The sequence below is a fragment of the Anabrus simplex genome, chromosome 4 (genome assembly GCF_040414725.1).
Source record: "Anabrus simplex isolate iqAnaSimp1 chromosome 4, ASM4041472v1, whole genome shotgun sequence".
In the NCBI taxonomy this organism is placed as follows: Eukaryota; Metazoa; Arthropoda; class Insecta; order Orthoptera; family Tettigoniidae; genus Anabrus; species Anabrus simplex.
The window spans coordinates 120,136,049-120,154,955 of NC_090268.1; the positions used below are offsets into that span (position 1 = coordinate 120,136,049).

The 18,907-nt window shown below is 38.3% G+C and overlaps 1 long non-coding RNA gene across 1 annotated transcript in view; it reads left to right on the plus strand.

Annotated features, from left to right (window-relative positions):
* Positions 1–1,632: 1,632 nt before the first annotated feature.
* LOC136872482 (uncharacterized) overlaps positions 1,633–18,907 on the plus strand; it is a 37,397-nt gene continuing 20,122 nt past the window's right edge. Inside the window, exons 1-2 of the long non-coding RNA XR_010859926.2 lie at positions 1,633–1,754; positions 4,482–4,570. This is a non-coding gene — a long non-coding RNA (uncharacterized lncRNA). The remainder of the gene's footprint in view (positions 1,755–4,481; positions 4,571–18,907) is intronic.

Sequence of the window (18,907 nt, forward strand, 5' to 3'; positions counted from 1 at the left end):
CTGGGAAAGTAATTTGTAGGAAAATTATTTTTCAAATCATTTTGTGTAAATTAACTGATTAATGCTTATAGCTAAGAATAATGCATTTAAGTCAGTGTGCGAAGTTTCATAATTCTAACTCAAGTAGTGTTAGTTACATAACATTTCCTTTGATATTGTTTTAAAACTCATAATCCTGAAAACTGTAATCTTTAATTTGTAAACAATTATCTTTTTCAGAGGAACAGAAAAACGAGCGCGGGGGTGGGGGGAGAAGGCGGCTGAAGATGGTTTGCCCAGGGCGCTGACTACTTGAAATCGGGGCCTGATCCAGTTAAGGACACTGTGAAATTTTGGGCAGAAGTTGATTTGTTCAGGCATTCAACTGGAGAAAACCCTTTCCGCGAACTTGCAAATTTAGCTATATCGACTCTCGTACTTCCTCATTCTAATAATAATAATGGCGTGTGACCTCCGAAGAGGCCGAGTGCAGGTCTTTCGAGTTGACACCGTATAGGCGACCTGCGCGTCTATGAGAATGGGACCCTACCTGTGATGAATTCTAATGCTGAAGAAGACACACGCACCTACCTCCCGAACCATTGGAATTAACCAATGAAGGTTAAAATCCCCGACCCGGCCTGGAATCGAACCCGGGACCCTCTGGACCAAAGGTCAAGACGCTATCCATTTAGCCATGGAGCTGGCCCCTCATTCTAATGCGGATGTAGAACGAGTGTTCAGCCAAATCAATATAATTAAAAATAAACTGAGAAATAGAATGTCAATTCAAACTCTCCATTCGGTCATGTGTGTAAAATTTGGAGTGAATAGGGCAGGGAAATGCTGTTTTACATTATGATCTACCGAAAGAAGTACCGGTACTGCAGAAAATAGACACATTAGAGGCTTACAACTATTCAGGTCAAGTACTCTCATCAACTTCTACAGATCAACCATAAATATACAAATATAGTATAGTGTTTTAATTTGTATATATAGTTCCCAATTAAATAGACTTATATTAGGATTACGATAACTGATAAAACGCAGTAAACAGTTTATTATTATAATAGTACTAGTATTTTAGTGTGACTTGTATTCAATTGATCGTATGGCTATAATATAGTCTAGACGTATCTTCACAAGAGGACACCATTAAAGTTACTAAACTTAAGAGGCAGAATAGCACAACTGAAAGAAGATAAGTGTAGTTTTAATGCCTTATCTTACTAAATCTGGAGAATTTGTAGAGTTTTAAAATCAAGATCTGGTGATTTTCAAATCCATATCTGGTGATAATGAGTATCTAGGAGTTGGCTACCCTGGCTACTGCTGGCCAATGTGGCAAAGTACCTACGTAAAACCGCTTTGGTAAAACTCGGCTTCAGCGAGCAGGCGCATTACGTTTCGCATTGCTATCTCTCTGTTCTCGTTGCGATCCCTGCTCAAAGTGTCTACGTAATCTTTACCGGTTCATGTAAACGAAGGGAAATGTTTCGGTATGTCACGGGAAAAAATCGAATAGAATCTTGGGCCTTTGGCAACAGGTTCATGTTAACGGATGAAAATGCTTCCGTACATCACGGTAAAAATCGAATGGAAACGTTGGCGACACTGATTACGATGCTTGAAAGTTCATCAGCTGTGAAGCTGTGATGGTATTTTGTTGACGTCTGGTTGTTTATTTCCCAGGCTGTGTAATGACGTATGTGTGTGTATATTAAAACTTTGTTTACTAACTATATGGTGGTAGATATATCGAATGTTAATAGGTACGTTCAGTTATGACTGTGGAATGCTTTAAAGTTCTCTGTTAGTAATCAGACGGTTTTTTCTATCAAGCCGAAATGTCAGTGAAAGGAACAAGAAGAAATTTTCGAAAGACCGAGGTTGATTTTTATATTACTTGGAAGAAAATTGTTCATGCAAGTTGCATGTTTATAAATTAATTTGTATTAAATATACTTACGTACAGCATTTATAATATAGACAATAACTACAGTGTCTTGTTACGAATATTGTAGAAATGAAGTTTGTATTGTTTACTTCCCTATTCGTATAAAATGCATGATAATAGAATAAGTAGTGGAGTAATCCAACATTTCTTCAATTAGGCAGACACACGAGTAATTTACCTTAATAGATATAATAATGCATAACATAACCTCGAAAACGTGCATGGTGGGTTCTTCTTTAATAAATATAACTTAAAGTAACATAAACTTACGTGATATATGGGTATCAGCTGGTTTTCTTATCGTAATTTTACAATAAATAAATAATATCCGAGCTACAGATGTAAGAATACCAAGGATGTTCAAAATGGTATAACTGTAGCCTACATAGAACACCGTTAATCCGACCTCCTATAGTTCGATTCCGCATAATCCAAATATAACCATTGCCGACGAGATCTACGAGACTGGGATGTGGAGCAATAGAATTACAGGTTGCAAGTAGATTCACAAAAGGTCATAACATTGCCCTATGCCCTTTATGTGAAGTACCTATATTAAATTGACAATACATACTGGATTTGAAAGATGCAAAGAAAACTAAAAGGTAAAACTCCAGCCCAGGAGGCAAGATTTTTCTAACGTTATAAATGGAAATTAATGAAATCTTACTCTGAATGCATCTCAGAGGAGAGATGTGTTCATAGCGATGTCCAGGAACCCACCAACCCGCCCCAAGAACTACATTTACTTTATAACCTAACGAAGAGTATTACACACCATTTTCATTGCTGAAGTAGCTACTTGCATTCCTATTGGCCAACATAAAGTGGCATATGATCTCATTCCCATCAAATATGATAATCATAATCTGTTATCGACCCCAGCACAATAAAAGCACCCCTTTACTTGTCCCAATATCACAGGTCTTGTCCAGATCCTATCCTAACCGCCCGCACGGTAAGAACCCGTCCAGACCAGTGGTCTTGTCCAGATCCTATCCTAACTGCCCGCATGACAAGAACCAGTCCAGGCCAATGGTGTAATAATAATCTCCACCACACCTATTGAAGCACCATTCACTCATTAGTTCCTAAGTAGAGAGGTTGGCAGCATTGAGCACCGCTTGACAACATCCTTCCCAAGAAGGCTGTGAGCGTGTAAACAAATGACAGTCGTTCTGCACATGTAAAAGTCATGTCTCCAGGGCTGAAGTATTGATGAAAACTAAAATACTAAAAACAATAAATTTGAATTTGAGATCATCTAAATAGTATTCAGGGGCCGATGACCTTCGATGTTAGGCCCCTTAAAACAACAAGCAAGCAATAGTATTCAGAGCTATTTTAAGCTATGTCAAGTGTATTTAACTGGAATTTGGTATTTTTTTTAATGATCTTTGATCATATCATTCACATTTTTAACTTCTTCCAGCTTAAAGGCTTTGTCTTGACTGAGCTCGATAGCTGCAGTCGCTTAAGTGCGGCCAGTATCCAGTATTCCGGAGATAGTACGTTTGAACCCCACTGTCGGCAGCCCTAAAAATGGTTTTCCATGGTTTCCCATGGTTTTCCGTGGTTTTCACACCAGGCAAATGCTGGGGCTGTACCTTAATTAAGGCCACGGCCGCTTCCTTCCCACTCCTAGCCCTTCCCTGTCCCATCGTCACCACAAGACCTATCTGTGTTGGTGTGACGTAAAGCAACTAGCATTAGCTTTGTCTTGAAGTTATTTTCCAAATCCTAAGCATCTGTAAATTTATTGTTGAGAATTAGTTCCAAAAGTTTTGACATGACAGCTTCAACTAGTGCTGTCTCATCCCACTCATCACATGTAGTCCTAAATGCCTGAATAAATTTTGGAACAACAAATACCAATATAGTTGGTCCGTTATTGGACATATTGCACACATACCAAGACACATGGCTAGTGATACCATGGAGGCCACTGCGTAGGCTACTTGGAGCCACCAGCAGTGCCAATGCAATAAGTCTGCCTGGCTTATAGTACTGTACTGAAAATCTGAAGATAGTAGTAATTGTTCAAAAACGAGATAAAGAATGTATCCTCATATGAACTTCTGATTTTAGACGCACCTCCCCCCCTCCCTCCCCCATCCTAATTTGCGGACCGCTGGTCTGGAGAATACTGTCAAGGTATCATATTGAAATCATCATGAGAATATCTTATCATTCATCATTGTTTGAGATTTGTGAATGTACCATATACTGGGCAAAACATGTAGAATGTCGGAAGATAAAATAAGTGTATGTTCATCATACATATGTCAATAAACATACATAGGTTACAGTGGAAAGACAGAGAGGTGAAGCTGGTTTTACTGGATGTCTTGAATGAAGCCAAGTCCTTCTCCTGCATTTCTTGTTCTGCAGCACATTTACAATCACAGTAGTATGTAGTAATCCCATCACAGGTTGTAAAACAATCATAACAAATTTCACATATACAGTATATTGAATAAAGCTTGATGGTCATTGTTTCTGTAGTCCCTAAATTAAACAACTAATTTTAATTTTTCCCCAGATCTGAAGGATGTGACTTACTTGGTTGGATGTCAGCAGAAAGGATGCCGAATCATTCATTTCTCACATTGCTGGAGGAAATGAAGTTTGGTGAGTTGGCCTATCTTTACTGAAATCCTTATTTATACTGTATTAATCCCTGGAGCAGACCTATAAAACTTTTTCCTACCTTGTGAAGAAATTATATTTTCTCCACCTCGTCAGTTGAATGGTCAAGTTTGAGGCCTTTGGTTCAGAGAGTCCTGGGTTGGATGCGGACAGGACAGGGATTTTAACCGGATCTAGTTATATCCTGTGATGTAAACGTTTCAAACAAATTTATTAAAAAAACACCATTCCAATACTTTACAATCTTTAAGTTTAACCCTGGAATGGTATGATGCTTAAAACTTACATCATTGGTATGATGTCGTATTTTTTACGATCTTGAGAAAAAACACTTTTTTGGTAAAATGGAAATGAAAAATCAAAACTTATAGAACATATTTTAATTTTACATACTTTTAAAAGATGAAAATACATTTAATATAGAAGAAAAGTGTATTGAGGAAGAATGTCAAGCATTGTCTAGTCGTCGACGTCACCTAGCAGTTAAGTCCGTCTGAAAAATTGAAATTAGTATATTTCATTTTTAAAAATGAATTGTATGTTTAAACAGAGGGATAAATGATCAAAAAGTTTTGGTAATAGCTCTAAATAAATCTTACTTGCGATGATATGATGTCTTGATGATGCTGCAGTTGAATCAGGCGCTGCAGATTTTGCAGATATCACCGTGGTGCTCCGCGCAGAACGCAGTGTCGCACTTGTTGCAGTAGTTGGCTGTCATTCTTCGCTTTTCAGCTGGGCATAGTTTACAAGTTGTTCTCTTCTTATCCATCCTAGGAAGAGCTGGATCTGCTGCTTCTTTTTGGCCAAGAACACTGAAGACCATACTTCTTAGCTCCCTCGGAAGATTTCTGATAGTCAAGCGCTGTTCTAGCCATGGAAAAACCAACTGCTGATACAACTGATTCAAATAAGCTGATCTTGTCATGGTTTGTTCTTTTCTAGAACTGAAGACCCTGTTCAAAATAATAAGTGAGTTACCTCCTCCGATGTCGATCAAGTCATTAAAAATGCAGAGTGGCCATCTTTTTGTTTTCCTTGCACTAGATCTGACTGAAACCATTTGGTCAAGAGTATCTACTCCTCCTTTGGTCTGGTTGTAATGGTCAATCATAACTGCTTTGCCATCTTGATTCACTCCCTTGTCTTGGTGCATTGTGGAAATAAGGCAAATTACCTTGTTCTTCTTAGCCTTGTACAATAGAAGTGTTGTGTTGCTGAACAGGTATTTTGCATCACCAATGTCTCTGTTCTTTGTTGAACTCATGCTCAAAGGTATCTCTGGTTTGTTTAGGCGGATCGTTCCTAAAAGTGTCAGCTTGTAAGGAGCTTTGAGCAATTCATCAGCCACCGGAACGGTTGTGAACCAGTTATCCATTGTTATGTTGCGATTCGATCCATGAAATGGAACCGTTAACTTTTTCACATAGTAGTGGGAAAGAGGGCCTTCGACAGTTGTGTTTTGTTTCCCTAAGTATGGCTCAGCACCTAACATATACTTAGAACCAGCATCACAAACCATAACAATGTTTAGCCCATATTTAGCTGGCTTTTTAGGCATATACATTTTGAATGGACATCTGCCTCGAAATGCAAGCAGCTGTTCATCAATGGTGAGATACGGGCCAGCCTGGTAGTGTCTATGCATGATTTCATGAAAGCTTCCCAAAGGTCCCTTATAGGTGCGAAGCGATTTGTCGCTACTCTCTCAGCTTGGGTAGTTTTGTCATCAAATCTGAGACAATCTAATAAAAACTGGAATCGCTTTTCACTAAAGCAAACTCTGTAAACATTACCACTTACAGAAGGATCAAACATTATTGCTGTATTTAGGCTATTGTCCTTGTGGAGAGCAGAAAATATTAGAATTCCCAAGAGTGCCTTTATCTCTGTGGGAGAGGTTTGACTGTTTGAAAACTGAATTGTTTTGTAGTTGGTTTGCTTTCTCATTATTTCTTCATTTGTATGAGTAACGATTGAGTTCACCATAGTGTCAGTAAAGAACAACTGAAACACATCTAAAGGGGCTAAGAACATCTTTACCGCTGCCTTTAGGCCGTTGTCGGATATTCACAATATTTCTAGGGGTATTTCTTGTACTTACGGTTGGAGGATTTTCAGTCCAGGAATAACCGTTTTTTCCTTTGATTATTTTTGTCGTTTGTTGTGGAGTCGAGCTTGCAGATCCTGAAGAACCAGTAATAGTAGTAGTAGCAGCAGTAGTATTACTACTATCAGGTCTTGATTCATCAGATAGAGTTGTAACCGATTTTGTCCCACAACTACCAGAGGGACGAGGGGTGTCAGGAACTTGTGTAGTAGTGCTGTGTGGGCCAACCACTCCTGATGTGTACATTGAATTCTTTTCATTTGTTGAATAACCGCGACGTTTTCTCTTCAATTGTTCAGGAAATTCATCATCTGAGGATTCATCTGAGGTTGAAGGTATATAGTCGTCACTCCCAGAGTATGCTAAAATGTTATTTTCTGACTCACTTCCGCTATCTCCTTCATCTTCATCGGTATCAAAACTATCACCATTTAAAAGTTTGTCAATCTCCAATGGTGACAAAGCCATTTTATAAAAAACAGCGTAAAACTCAACAAAAACAAATAAAAAGATATACTTAATATAGCCTATGGTACTAATTTTCAACACACTAAGTCAACAACAACTATGACGAATATTTGATCTAACAATTAAACTTAAATTGAAACAAAACACTATGCAAAACAGTTACACCATTGGTATGATATCGTAACATTCACGAACTGACATCAAAAGCTCTAAAACAAGAGCTTCCAGCACGACGGTTGCACGTGCACTGACCTTGTGAGTTGAGTGGGGGAAGACATTGGGAGGGCTGGAAAAGTCCGCGCAGAAACCTGTTCTGTGCAATCAAATTTGTGTTACGTTTCGTAAAAATTATGATATCATACCATTCCAGGGTTAAGATACAAATATTACATACAGTAGAGTCTCGCTCAACCGACCTTCGCTTATCCGACATTCCGTGTTATCCGACACTGGTAGGCTTAATTTGAACTTAAAGTGGAGGCAATTCTGGGACATCCGGTGTGGAGGGTGTGACCGTGAGACAAGCACTGGCAGTCATGCGGTAGGATTGTTCAGTGTAGTATTGGCTGGGCGCAGATGTTATAGTTTTCATATCCTCTGTGGGCATGGCGAGTAAATGGAAGAAAGTGATTATTTCTGTGGAAGACAAGTTGAGTGGGTTAAAGAGACTGGACAAAGGGGAAACTCTTCAAGAAGTGGCTTCAGATTATAGTGTTGGGCGTGTTACAGTGGGAGACAGGAAACATAATGGGAAGAAATTGAAAAGTGGTGCTCTACCAGAGCAACAAGTGATGCACTGAAAATTAGAAAAAAACAATGAAAAATGTGAGTACGAAAAAGTACGTGAAGCACTATTTCTTTGGTTCACTCAAAAACGGGAAAAGGGCTTGTCAATATCTGGCCCCATTCTGCTGGAAATGGCGGTGTATTTCCAGAAGGAGTTTAATGAAGGGGGCCCTAATTTTACTGCCAGTGTTGGGTGGCTTGATGAGTGGAAGAAACAGTACAGCATTGGGCAGCTTAATATCTGTGGAGAAAAACCGTCAGCTAATTCCGATGATGTTGTGAAATTTAAAAGGGAATTTCAAGAAATAATTCTTGCTGAAGGATTAACCAGTGATCAGATTTTTAATTGTAATGAGACTGGGCTGAATTTCAAGATGCTGCCATCAAAACTCTCACAGCCCAAGCCAAGACGTCTGCACCTGGCTACAGGTGTAGTAAGGAAAGAGTTACTGTTCTTGTCTGTAGTAATGTTACTGGGAACTTAAAAGCAAAATAGCTTATGATCGGTAAAGCAAAGAAGCCTAGGACATTTAAAAACATGCCTGGATGTCTGCTGTCTTAAAAGACTGTTCTTTACACAGTTTATTCCGGATGTAGAAAAATTTCTAGCTTCAAACAATCTCCCTGGAAAAGCTTTTCTTCTTCACACCCGAATGAAGAGCAACCTAGAAATGGTGACATCAGAGTCATGTTACTCCCTCCTAACGTGACGTCATTATGCCGCCAATGGATCAAGGTGTGCTGGAAACATTGAAGAGGAAATATCGGCGGAAATTCCTTTCATCCCTGATAGACAAAATGGACCATAGCAACGACATGATATAAAAGTTAAAGCAAAACAACATGAAAGACTTGGCATACTGGATAGCGCGTTCTTGGGAAGAAGTTGAAACAACGACATTAGAAAGTCGTGGATCTTATTGTTGAGTGAGGTTGAACATCGAGAGGAGGTGGTACAAGAAGACATGGAAAACATTGTTCCCTTATTGAATTGCATTCCTGGCTGTGAGGATGCTACAACTCAAGATGTAAGTGGTGTGCACAAGATCAGCTGTTTGAACTAACTGACCCTGATATTATTGGTTTTGTGAATGCTAACGAAAATGAGGATGATGAAGAAGATGAACGAGGCATTGCAGAACAAAAGGAGAAAACAATGACTCACAGTGAAGGATTATCGTCGATGGCAGGATCTCGCAGCAAGAAAACGTGAATCAGCAGGCAAGCAGATATTGTTGACAAGTTTCATTTCGTAAGACATTTGGAATTTTTTCGTTCAGTACTGCATCTACTGTACAATTGAATTGGTAAGTCAATAAATAGAGTACCATAAAACATAGTAATACAGTACAGCCTTCCTGTTTGTTTTAGTTCATTTTCAAAGTTATTCTGTATTATCCGACATTTTCGGTGATCCAACGTCCTCCAGGTCTCGTTTAGGTCGGATAATCGAGACTCTACTGTATATGGTAAAATGGGACATGTTTCCCTTAGGCTTTGTAAGCATCTTCAGCCATACTTAATCTAAAGCTATCGTCGCCGTAAGACCTATCTGTGTCGGTATGACATAAAGCCCCTAGCAAAAAAAAAAAAACTAAAGCTAAGTCAGGGCCCTGAACTGGGTTCCTCATTAAAGTATAATACATGCTTTAATACAAGATAAAACAGTCATAAAAATCTAGTCTATGGAGAAAGCGATGCTTAAAATGCAACTAAAATTCAATAATGAACTTGTCATAGTATTATATGTACAAGGAATGAATACTAGTGTTTGTCTAAAAAAAGTACAAGTTGGTTATTTGTAGAACGAGACATAGTCATAACGATCTGACATATATTTGGATTGTACAGATTATTTGATATTAATGAAGCGTGGATTAATTAAAATATTGAAAAATAAATCTTCGAACGTTGTTGATTGAGAATCAGGTACGTAGAATTACAGTAGAGTTGTTAACTCCAAGTGGTTGCGTGATAAGGTCAAAAGGCGCTTGAAGCATCAGTATAGAGGTGTTGTGTCTCCTTCTAGAATAATCTTTGTAACAGATTGTAGTCGTGAGCTGTTTAGCACAGATTCAATAAATAGGGTGTTTAATAAAGCCTTAGATGTGGAAGAATTCGCAATGTAGAGCGTGTTGAAAACTGTGTAAGAAAATAAATGTAAGTTTTGAAACATAGAGAACATTGTATTAATGAGTGGAAGTTTAATAACGCTTACCCCTAGTGTTGACAGAGAGGTGACGAGCTTTGTTGGTTGTTTGAGACGATCTGGTAGTTGTTATTCTACTGCTGCGTGTATTGTAGGGGTGTAGGAAAGATCACAATATGAAGATAAAGTTGGAATTCAAGAGGACAAACTGGGGCAAATATTCATTTATAGGAAGGGGAGTTAGGGATTGGAATAACTTACCAAGGGAGACGTTCAATAAATTTCCAATTTCTTTGAAATCATTTAGGAAAAGGTTAGGAAAACAACAGATAGGAAATCTGCCACCTGGGCGACTGCCCTAAATGCAGATCAGTATTGATTGATTGAAGGTGGAGGATGAGTCAGGAGAGGGGAGGTAGGCAGAGCATTGAGGACATTAGGAGTAGGCAGAGGTGGTGTGGTGTGAATCGGTGACTTGGGAGTGGCTACTATTGCGTTAGGGAAATTGCTGACGTGTTTATAATTAAATATTTTCACGAAATTATTTGTATTTATGTTGAAGGCTGTGAGTAATTTAGGGATTTGTTCAATTAATTGGCTATTTGTGTCAAGAACATAATTTAGATTACTATTAATGTTATAATGCTGGTCTAGAAAAATGTAAGCGTTTTCAAACTCTGTCATCAGTTTACTCTTGTTGACGTGTTTTATAATATGAAGGTCTTGTTCAATCGTGGTAAAGTTATGGCCGGTATCCTTCATATGATTGCTCATAGCGGAATATTTTCTATATTTTGAAGCATTGTAATGTTCCAAATATCTAGTTTTGAAACTGCGTCCGATTTGTCCTATGTTCGTAAAGTTACGTTGGGCGCATTTGAGTCTATAAATTCTGGAATTCGAAAATTTATTGTTTATTGAATTTACGGAAATATATTACGATTCGTGTTACGAGTTCCATACACGATTTTGACGTCATATTTCTTTAGCGGATTGGTTTTACGGTATATAGCCGGGTTAGTAAAGGTAAAAGCAGCAAAACTTGTTTTTTCAGGTTTTTCGGGAGTTAATTTTGTAGCGGCTTTTAGTTTGATTTTACCTACAATTTTATTGACCATATCTGGTTTGTAGCCGTTGAGTTCAGCTAAATCTTTAATGTAACCAAATTCTTTCTTTCTGTTAGCATTAGAAAGTGGGACTTATAGAGCCCTGTGAATTAAACTGTAAAAAGTCGCCTGCTTATGAGAATGTGGATGCAAAGAATCGTTCCTTATAGTCAGCGGAGCGGACGAAGGTTTCCTGTAAATTTGGAATATAAATTTATCCTTAGCCCTTGTTAAATTTAAAGCCAAGAAATTCAAAGAATTATTGGATTTGTCTTCTTTAGTGAATGTGATATTATTGTCAAGGTCATTGAGATAATATATTATCACTGTTATTCCGATGTTTGTTGATGATAACGAATGTGTCGTCTACAAATCTCAGCCACAATTGAAGATCATTGATTCTGTTAATTATTTTATTCGTTTCTAGGTTGTCCATAAAAATATTGCAAGAATACCCGAAATTGGGTCACCCATTGCCAGGCCCTTTTGATGTTAGATCTTGTCGTTAAAAGTGAAAAGTTATTGTTTAGAACAAATTTCAGTAGATTGTTGAATTATTTCGAATTTACTTAAGTTATTCTGTTTTGAAAGATTAGTTTTAATGATGTTGATAGTTTCGTTTATAGGTATATTCGAATACATATTGACAATGTCATATGAAACTGTTATATGATTGTGTTGTAAGAGACATTGTAGGTTGGGCTGTTTCTGCAGTTTATGATAGGGCGTACAGGTACTTCGTTTTTATGAATTGTTGGTAAGGCTTTGGCCGTTGGCAGCTTAGGATTCATTAAAATAAGCTTGTGGCATTCGTGTTCTTGTAAAAGAAAGGAGAAATTTTTCAATGAAGTCTTTAAATCTCATTGGATTTTAAGGATTGGGTCTTTATTTATTATGGTATATGTATTAGCAAAAAAGAAGTCTTCAGTTTTTTTGATGTAATCATCTTTATTAAGCAACACAGTTGTGGAACCTTTGTCTGCTTTCGTAACAATTATATTATTCTTAATTTTACTCTTTATCTCGTGTATCTGTTTCTCGAGAATCGGATCGGACTTGGATCTTAGTTCATTTGCTGAAGGGAGTTTCTTTTTTATTTGGTATTTGACGTCATTTTGTTTATCAACGGGAAGTTTTGAAATATTGGACTCAATTTCAGCAATTGTGGTGATTAAATTGTCCGCATTATTAGGATTAGGCCAATTGAATTTCAACCCTTTATTTAAGAGAGCCATTTCACTGTCCGAAAAACTAGTGTTAGACAGATTAACTGTCATAGGAATATCATTTAAATGAGGCGAATGTGACTTGGTTGTTTTAGAGGAGTTAGCTAATTGTGTGTTCTTTAGGAGTTCCAATTTCTTAGCCAGGGTTTCTTGTTTCTTATTTATTATAACTAATACTTTGTCATTAACAAATTTGGAAAAAGAGTCCCATTCTAAGGGGGGCATACTTGAAGAAGTTTCCAAATGTGTTCTGTAAAGACTCATAACATGTAATGTAATAATTCCTGTGACTCGGGGACTGGATGTTTTTGTTAGTTCCAGTACACTCCATGTGATATACAAACAATCCACTACTCTACCAACCACCGCAGAAACACACTATAGCAAATACATGCCTCCACGTAGGGTTGGCATCGGGAATGGAAGCCAAATATAAACAGAGCCAACCCTACGCACGCAACATAGTTTGCACCCAAGACCCCACCGGAGGTCCTCCACTGCCTTATTAAACTTACTTCCTTCCTTTCCATCACATTTACTTATAAATGCAATTAAAACAGCGTGATCATTTATACCATCTATCAATTCTGTTTCTCTATAGAGCTCATCTGGTTTTATTGACACCATATGTAGAATACTTATCCTCTGGGTATTTCCATCACTTTCTGACTCAGCTCTCCTCCCAAATTAACTTATTTACCATTTGTTAGTCATGTTTTCTATCATTCACATTACCTATCCAGTTAAAATTTAGTAAACTGAGATCTCGTGCTTCAGTCATGTTCCTTTCTATGTTGTTCCCCACGTAGTTGATTATCTCATCAAATAATTCTACGTCATCGTCACTTCTTCCAGCTCTACACACAGAGAATATCAGATTGCCTATTATTTTCAGAAATGAACCTTACACACCAGTCTTTGACACTGTTAGAACTTCAGTTTCCGTTTCTATTTTATTTTTATGTATGTTGTAATAATACAAACAGACTTAATTAGCATATATGCAACATATTCCTTGGAGTGTGAACATTATTATTTAAGCTTAAAGAAAGTCTTTTTTTATGTACATTAGGTAATAACATGCTGTTTTTAAAACCTATCTGAAAGCACCAGTCATTGACAGTTCAGCTTCTTGCACGTTCTTTTAATTGACCTGCACAAGTAATTGACACTAGTATAATATATGTTAAATAAATTATAAGAAAAATAACATGGTTCATAACTGTCGATCATCCTGAATGTTAGTAAGATAATAATAATAATAATAATCGTATGGCCTCAGCTACCGTTTGCAGACATTTCGATTTGACACCATCTGGCTGTCTGCTCGTCAATTTCGACGTTCCGTTTTACGCTAGGTCCGCTAGATGGCAGACAGAGTAAACCGGATCTCTCTTGGGCGTCTATGGCTGAATGGAACGCCACTGTTTGTAAAAACACAAGTCCTAATATCGCACTTGAAGAAAAGTATTCTGTTCCACCAGAACCGAGCACTAGAGTCAGAGTGTCATCTCACCGAAATACCGAGACCCGGCTGGACATAGCTTCGGTCTGCCGCACTTCTACAGCTCCACCCGTCACTTGTATCGCAGAGATGGTGGAGTATTACTGTCTCCCTGTAGCCTAGATCGCCATGCTTTTATACCTGGAACCGATGAAGCATCTTGAAACGTGGATCTTATCCACCTCTATAACTCCTAAAGTACTTGGTAGATTTGCTCAAGAATTTGATAGTTTGCAGCCGTTATTATATAGCCTCAATGATGGCGGTGCAAAAATAACTGTATCTTAACTCCAAATAGACTTTTTACAGATGGATCAGAACATTACCATATATGGTCATGATCGCTGAGCAAGGCCAGGCCGAGGTGGCAACGCCACTGCTGTGTATGTCATCCAAGTTCGGCAGGCTTGCCTATCCTTCACCTTGCACAAAGTTTAACTCTCATACTTCGAACTTGCTTTCTCGTATCGGTGTTTCCGGTACAGTATGTACTGGTACATGTCCTCTCAGTTATATGTAATCGATGTTTTATGCTACAACTGAGTGGTCCATTACATTTATTGTGCATGTACTGTACGTTCCTTGTGTGGATTTTCCCTTTCTCTGCCGTTCATAATCCATGTCAGTGCTGGACTTTACTAGCATTGTATTGGATAGACACGGTGGAAGTTTGAAGGTACTTATGTGATTGCTACTCCTATTTCGAAAGGGATGCCGATATTTACACATATCGTATGCCTTTTGAACCTAATCATTTGAGCATTTGACTTGTGAATTGCCCTTGCTTGAGGCCATAGGTGAATGTGCGTGACCACCAGTCTTCCTTCGGTTGTGGCTCTTTTGGCATATTTGCAAATGCGTGAGGGTGTGTAAATGAGTAGTTTAACAGGATGTATATCAACTATGGAATTTCCCTACATTTTTTATTTTCATTTCCTCCTTATTGTTGGCGTGATTCGCCCCTTTTTTCCCCAACCTCCTCCCATTATTTTTTCGATATTTGAAGTAAGAGATGGCGAGAATGTTTGTCTTAATTCTTGTTCCCTTTTATTTATTTGCACTCCGCACATGCTTAATACTTAGCCCACTAATTACATTTCCGTGATTGACTTCGATGATTGTTATCTAACTACTTCTTGATTTTAAAAAATCTTAATGTGTGTGAGAGGTAACATTTAAGTTGGGTTTTATATATGTGATAAATATATGTTAGAAAGATTTACTCCCTTTTTGGGATTTATAATCCAAGTGGTGGGTTATTGTATTATTGAGTAGAAAGCAATACACAACTACTATGTAAGTAAAGCTGAACATGGTCTTGGTAAAGGTGACATGAAAACAAAGTTTGGTGAAAGAGCCATATGTGAACATTTATATGTATATTTGCCCTTTTCTGTTTTGAGTCATTATCCTTTTTCTCCTAATTTTTAATATTAAACCTTCCTTTTAAATATTTCTTGGTTTGTATTGTTCGTAGACTAGCCTCTTATGCTTGTTTTTTAATGGCCTATGAGGCCCGTCTCCAGTTCATGACCTGTTCGCTGGTCATTTCCAGTCACGGTCCAAATCCGACCTTTGGTATCATGATTATTGTTATGGCACTTAATTTCCACTGGGCACTCTAATTTTCATGGAAATTTATCGTAGTACTGTAGAGATTCATAGAATTAGCGGGTATGGGTGGTCGAGTTGGCCTATCTTTATAGAAATCTTTATTTATATTAATCCCTGGAGCAGTCCTATAAAATTTTTTCCTACCTTGTGAAGAAATTATATTTTGTCCAGCTCCTCAGCTGCATGACTAGTTTGAGGCCTTTGGTTGAGAGAGTCCTGGGTTGAATGCGGACAGGATGGGGATTTTAACTGGGTCTAGTTAATTCCTATCACTTGGGAACTGGATGTTTGTGTTAGTCCAGTATACTCCACGTGATATACAAACAATCCACCACTCTACCAACCACTGCAGAAACACACAATAGCAAATACATGCCTCCATGTAGGGTTGGCATCAGGAATGGAAGCCAAATGTAACAGAGCCAACCCAACATACGCAACAAAGTTTGCACCCGAGACACCACTAGAGGTCCTCCACCGCCTTATTAAACTTACTACCTTCCTTTCCATCACGTTTATTGATAACTTCAATTAAAACAGCATAATCATTTATATGATCCATCACTTCTGTTTGTCTGTAGAACTCATCTGGTTTTGTCAGCACCATATGTAGATACTTATCCTCTACTTGATTCCATTACTACCTGACTCACCATCAGGTGTCCTTCCGAGATTAACTTATTTACCATTTGATGCCGTATAGGCTTTGGGCTTATGCCATGTCAAGAAAATAAGGTGAAATTCTTAACGTCAGCAATAGCTGAGCACGCTCTATCATCGGGTCATGATGTCATGTTCCAAGATGTTCGAACTCTTACCCACACTAGACACTACAGGTCCAGGATTATATGGGAAGCTGTGGAAATACATAGAAATCCTAACAATTTCAACAGGGACACCGGCTATCAATTAAGTAATACCTGGTTGCCAGCCATTAAAAATTTACGTAGGTAGTTCCCTTCCCAGTCCATTCACTATTGTTATTTCGTCTCGGTGTTTTCCAAATTTGTACGTTCCTCATCGCCGGATGTTTCATTCCAGGCTTATGTCTATGGCTTACACCTGTCATATGTGTCTATATCTTACACCTGTCTATGTCATATGTTACGCAAAACACGTTATGCGAACCGCTAGTCTGATTGTGATGGTTTGGTCATCTTCCACTTCAAATGCTAGCGTTGTGCCACGTCCTGTGGGCCATCTGGTGGTGAATGAACGTACCATTTCCACTGTATTATGACATCCAAATTTTAAAGTGTCATTGTTTAAGAAGCCTTTCTCATGGTCAGTCGAGATTTCTTCTGAGGACGCAGAGCACAGTTTTCTGCAAAACGTTAAGAATTTCACCTTATTTTCTTGACATGGCATAAGCCCAAAAGCCTATACAGCATCATGTCTATAAGTACAGGCCGTGAAAGCATTAATGGCAATTATTTACCATTTGGGGTCATGCTTTTCATTACCTACCCAGTTAAAATTTAGTGAACTCAGATCACATGCTTTAGTCACGTTCCTTTTTTGCATTGTTCCCCACGTAGTTGATTATCTCATCAAAAAATTCTACGTCATCGTCCCTTCTTCCAGCTCTGTACAACACAAAGAACAAGAAGTTGCCTATCATCTTCAGAAATGAACGTGACACACCAGTCTTTGACACTGTTAGAACTTAAGTTTCTGTTTGTTTGCTGTTGTTTTTCTTTTTCTTTAATGTGTGTCCTAATGATACAAACAGAATTAATATATGCAACCTATTCCTTGGAGTGTGAACATTATTGTTTATGCTTAAAGAAAATCATTTTTATGTACATTAGGTAATGACTCGCTGTTTTTAAAACCTATCTGAAAGTATCAGTAATTAATTGACAGTTCAGCTTCTTGAATGTTCCTTTAATTGACTTCTGCTGAACATGTAATTGACACTAGTATAATACTAGGGGTGGAACTTAAATAATGGCAACACTGTTGTGGAGATGCTATGCTACGGAATCTAATATTGTCGCTGATAGCACACATTGGTTACACATCTACCTTACCTCAGAGCAAATGGACTCGCCCTTCCCACATCACCTGCGTGCGCACAAGCGAGAGAAACACAGTCACTTGTGAGTTAGCGGTCTAACGTAACGTTGTCATTATGTTTTCCAAACAGGAACAGAGTTGGATCAAGATTGAATGTGCCAGAGGTCATACAGCATGACAGTGTCATCACGGTCTTCAAGAGGCTTGCGGGGAATCTGCATTGCCTTAGAGAACAGTGGCACATTGGGTAAAAGCCTTCAACGATGGTCAGCAAATTGTGGTGGACATTCATCGGGCAGGTCGTCCTATGAGTGTCAGTTCAGAAGAAATGCATGCTCTTGCCGCGTTGCTGGACAGTGATTGAAACCAGACGATTCGTGAGCTCGCCCAAGAAACTGGATTAGCACATATGACTGTGCTTCACATCCTGAAGGAACGCCTGGGCATGCAAAAAATTGCATCACGATGGGTTCCGCATGATTTGATGGAAATATACAAATGGTTGCGTTACAACGTTACAACGCTGCTAAGACACACTTGGAGCGCTATGAGCGCGAAGGAGAGACTTACTTACGTCGTATCATAAACCTGGATGAGACATGGACCAAATCGTACGAGCCAAAACTGAAACGCCAATCGAACGAATGGTGTCATTATGGTTCACCACGAAAGTCAAAAGTTTGTCAGAGCCCCAGTACGGTGAAAGATATGGTGATCCTCGTGTACGACTTTGATGGCGTCGACCTAACGCATTACATTTTCCACGGCAGACCATCAATGCACAGTGTTTCTGTTCGTTTTTGGAGCACCACCTGTGTCCAGCTTTGAGAAAGATGCGGCAACACTTTCTGCAGAATCCACCCATCATTTTGTATGACAATGCTCGGGCGCATACAGCGCAAGCTGTGGCTGATTTGTTCAACTAAGGTTAAGTTATGAGTAGGTTCCCACCTTCCAATACTTATCAATTTCTGTATAATAGGTTTATTAATTACATAATATAAACCATCTTAATCTCTAGTACATGTTTCGTTCCGATTAGGGAACATCTTCAGCTAAAATTTGACAAAATGGCAAGACAATTAAAACACATTGATGTTATGATGAAACAAAAGCTAAAAGATATGATAAAATGGCACGAAGATTAAAACATATAATTATGATGATGAAATAAAGTTCATTCATGTTGGTTAAAAATTCAACAAGTCAGTGTTCAAATGACGAAGTAAAATCGGCGATTGTTTTATCAAGAGTTCCCCCGATAAATATACATTAAGAAAATCTTGTATTTCTCCAATTTATCTTCAAGATTAACAAAATGTACACGTCTCCAACAT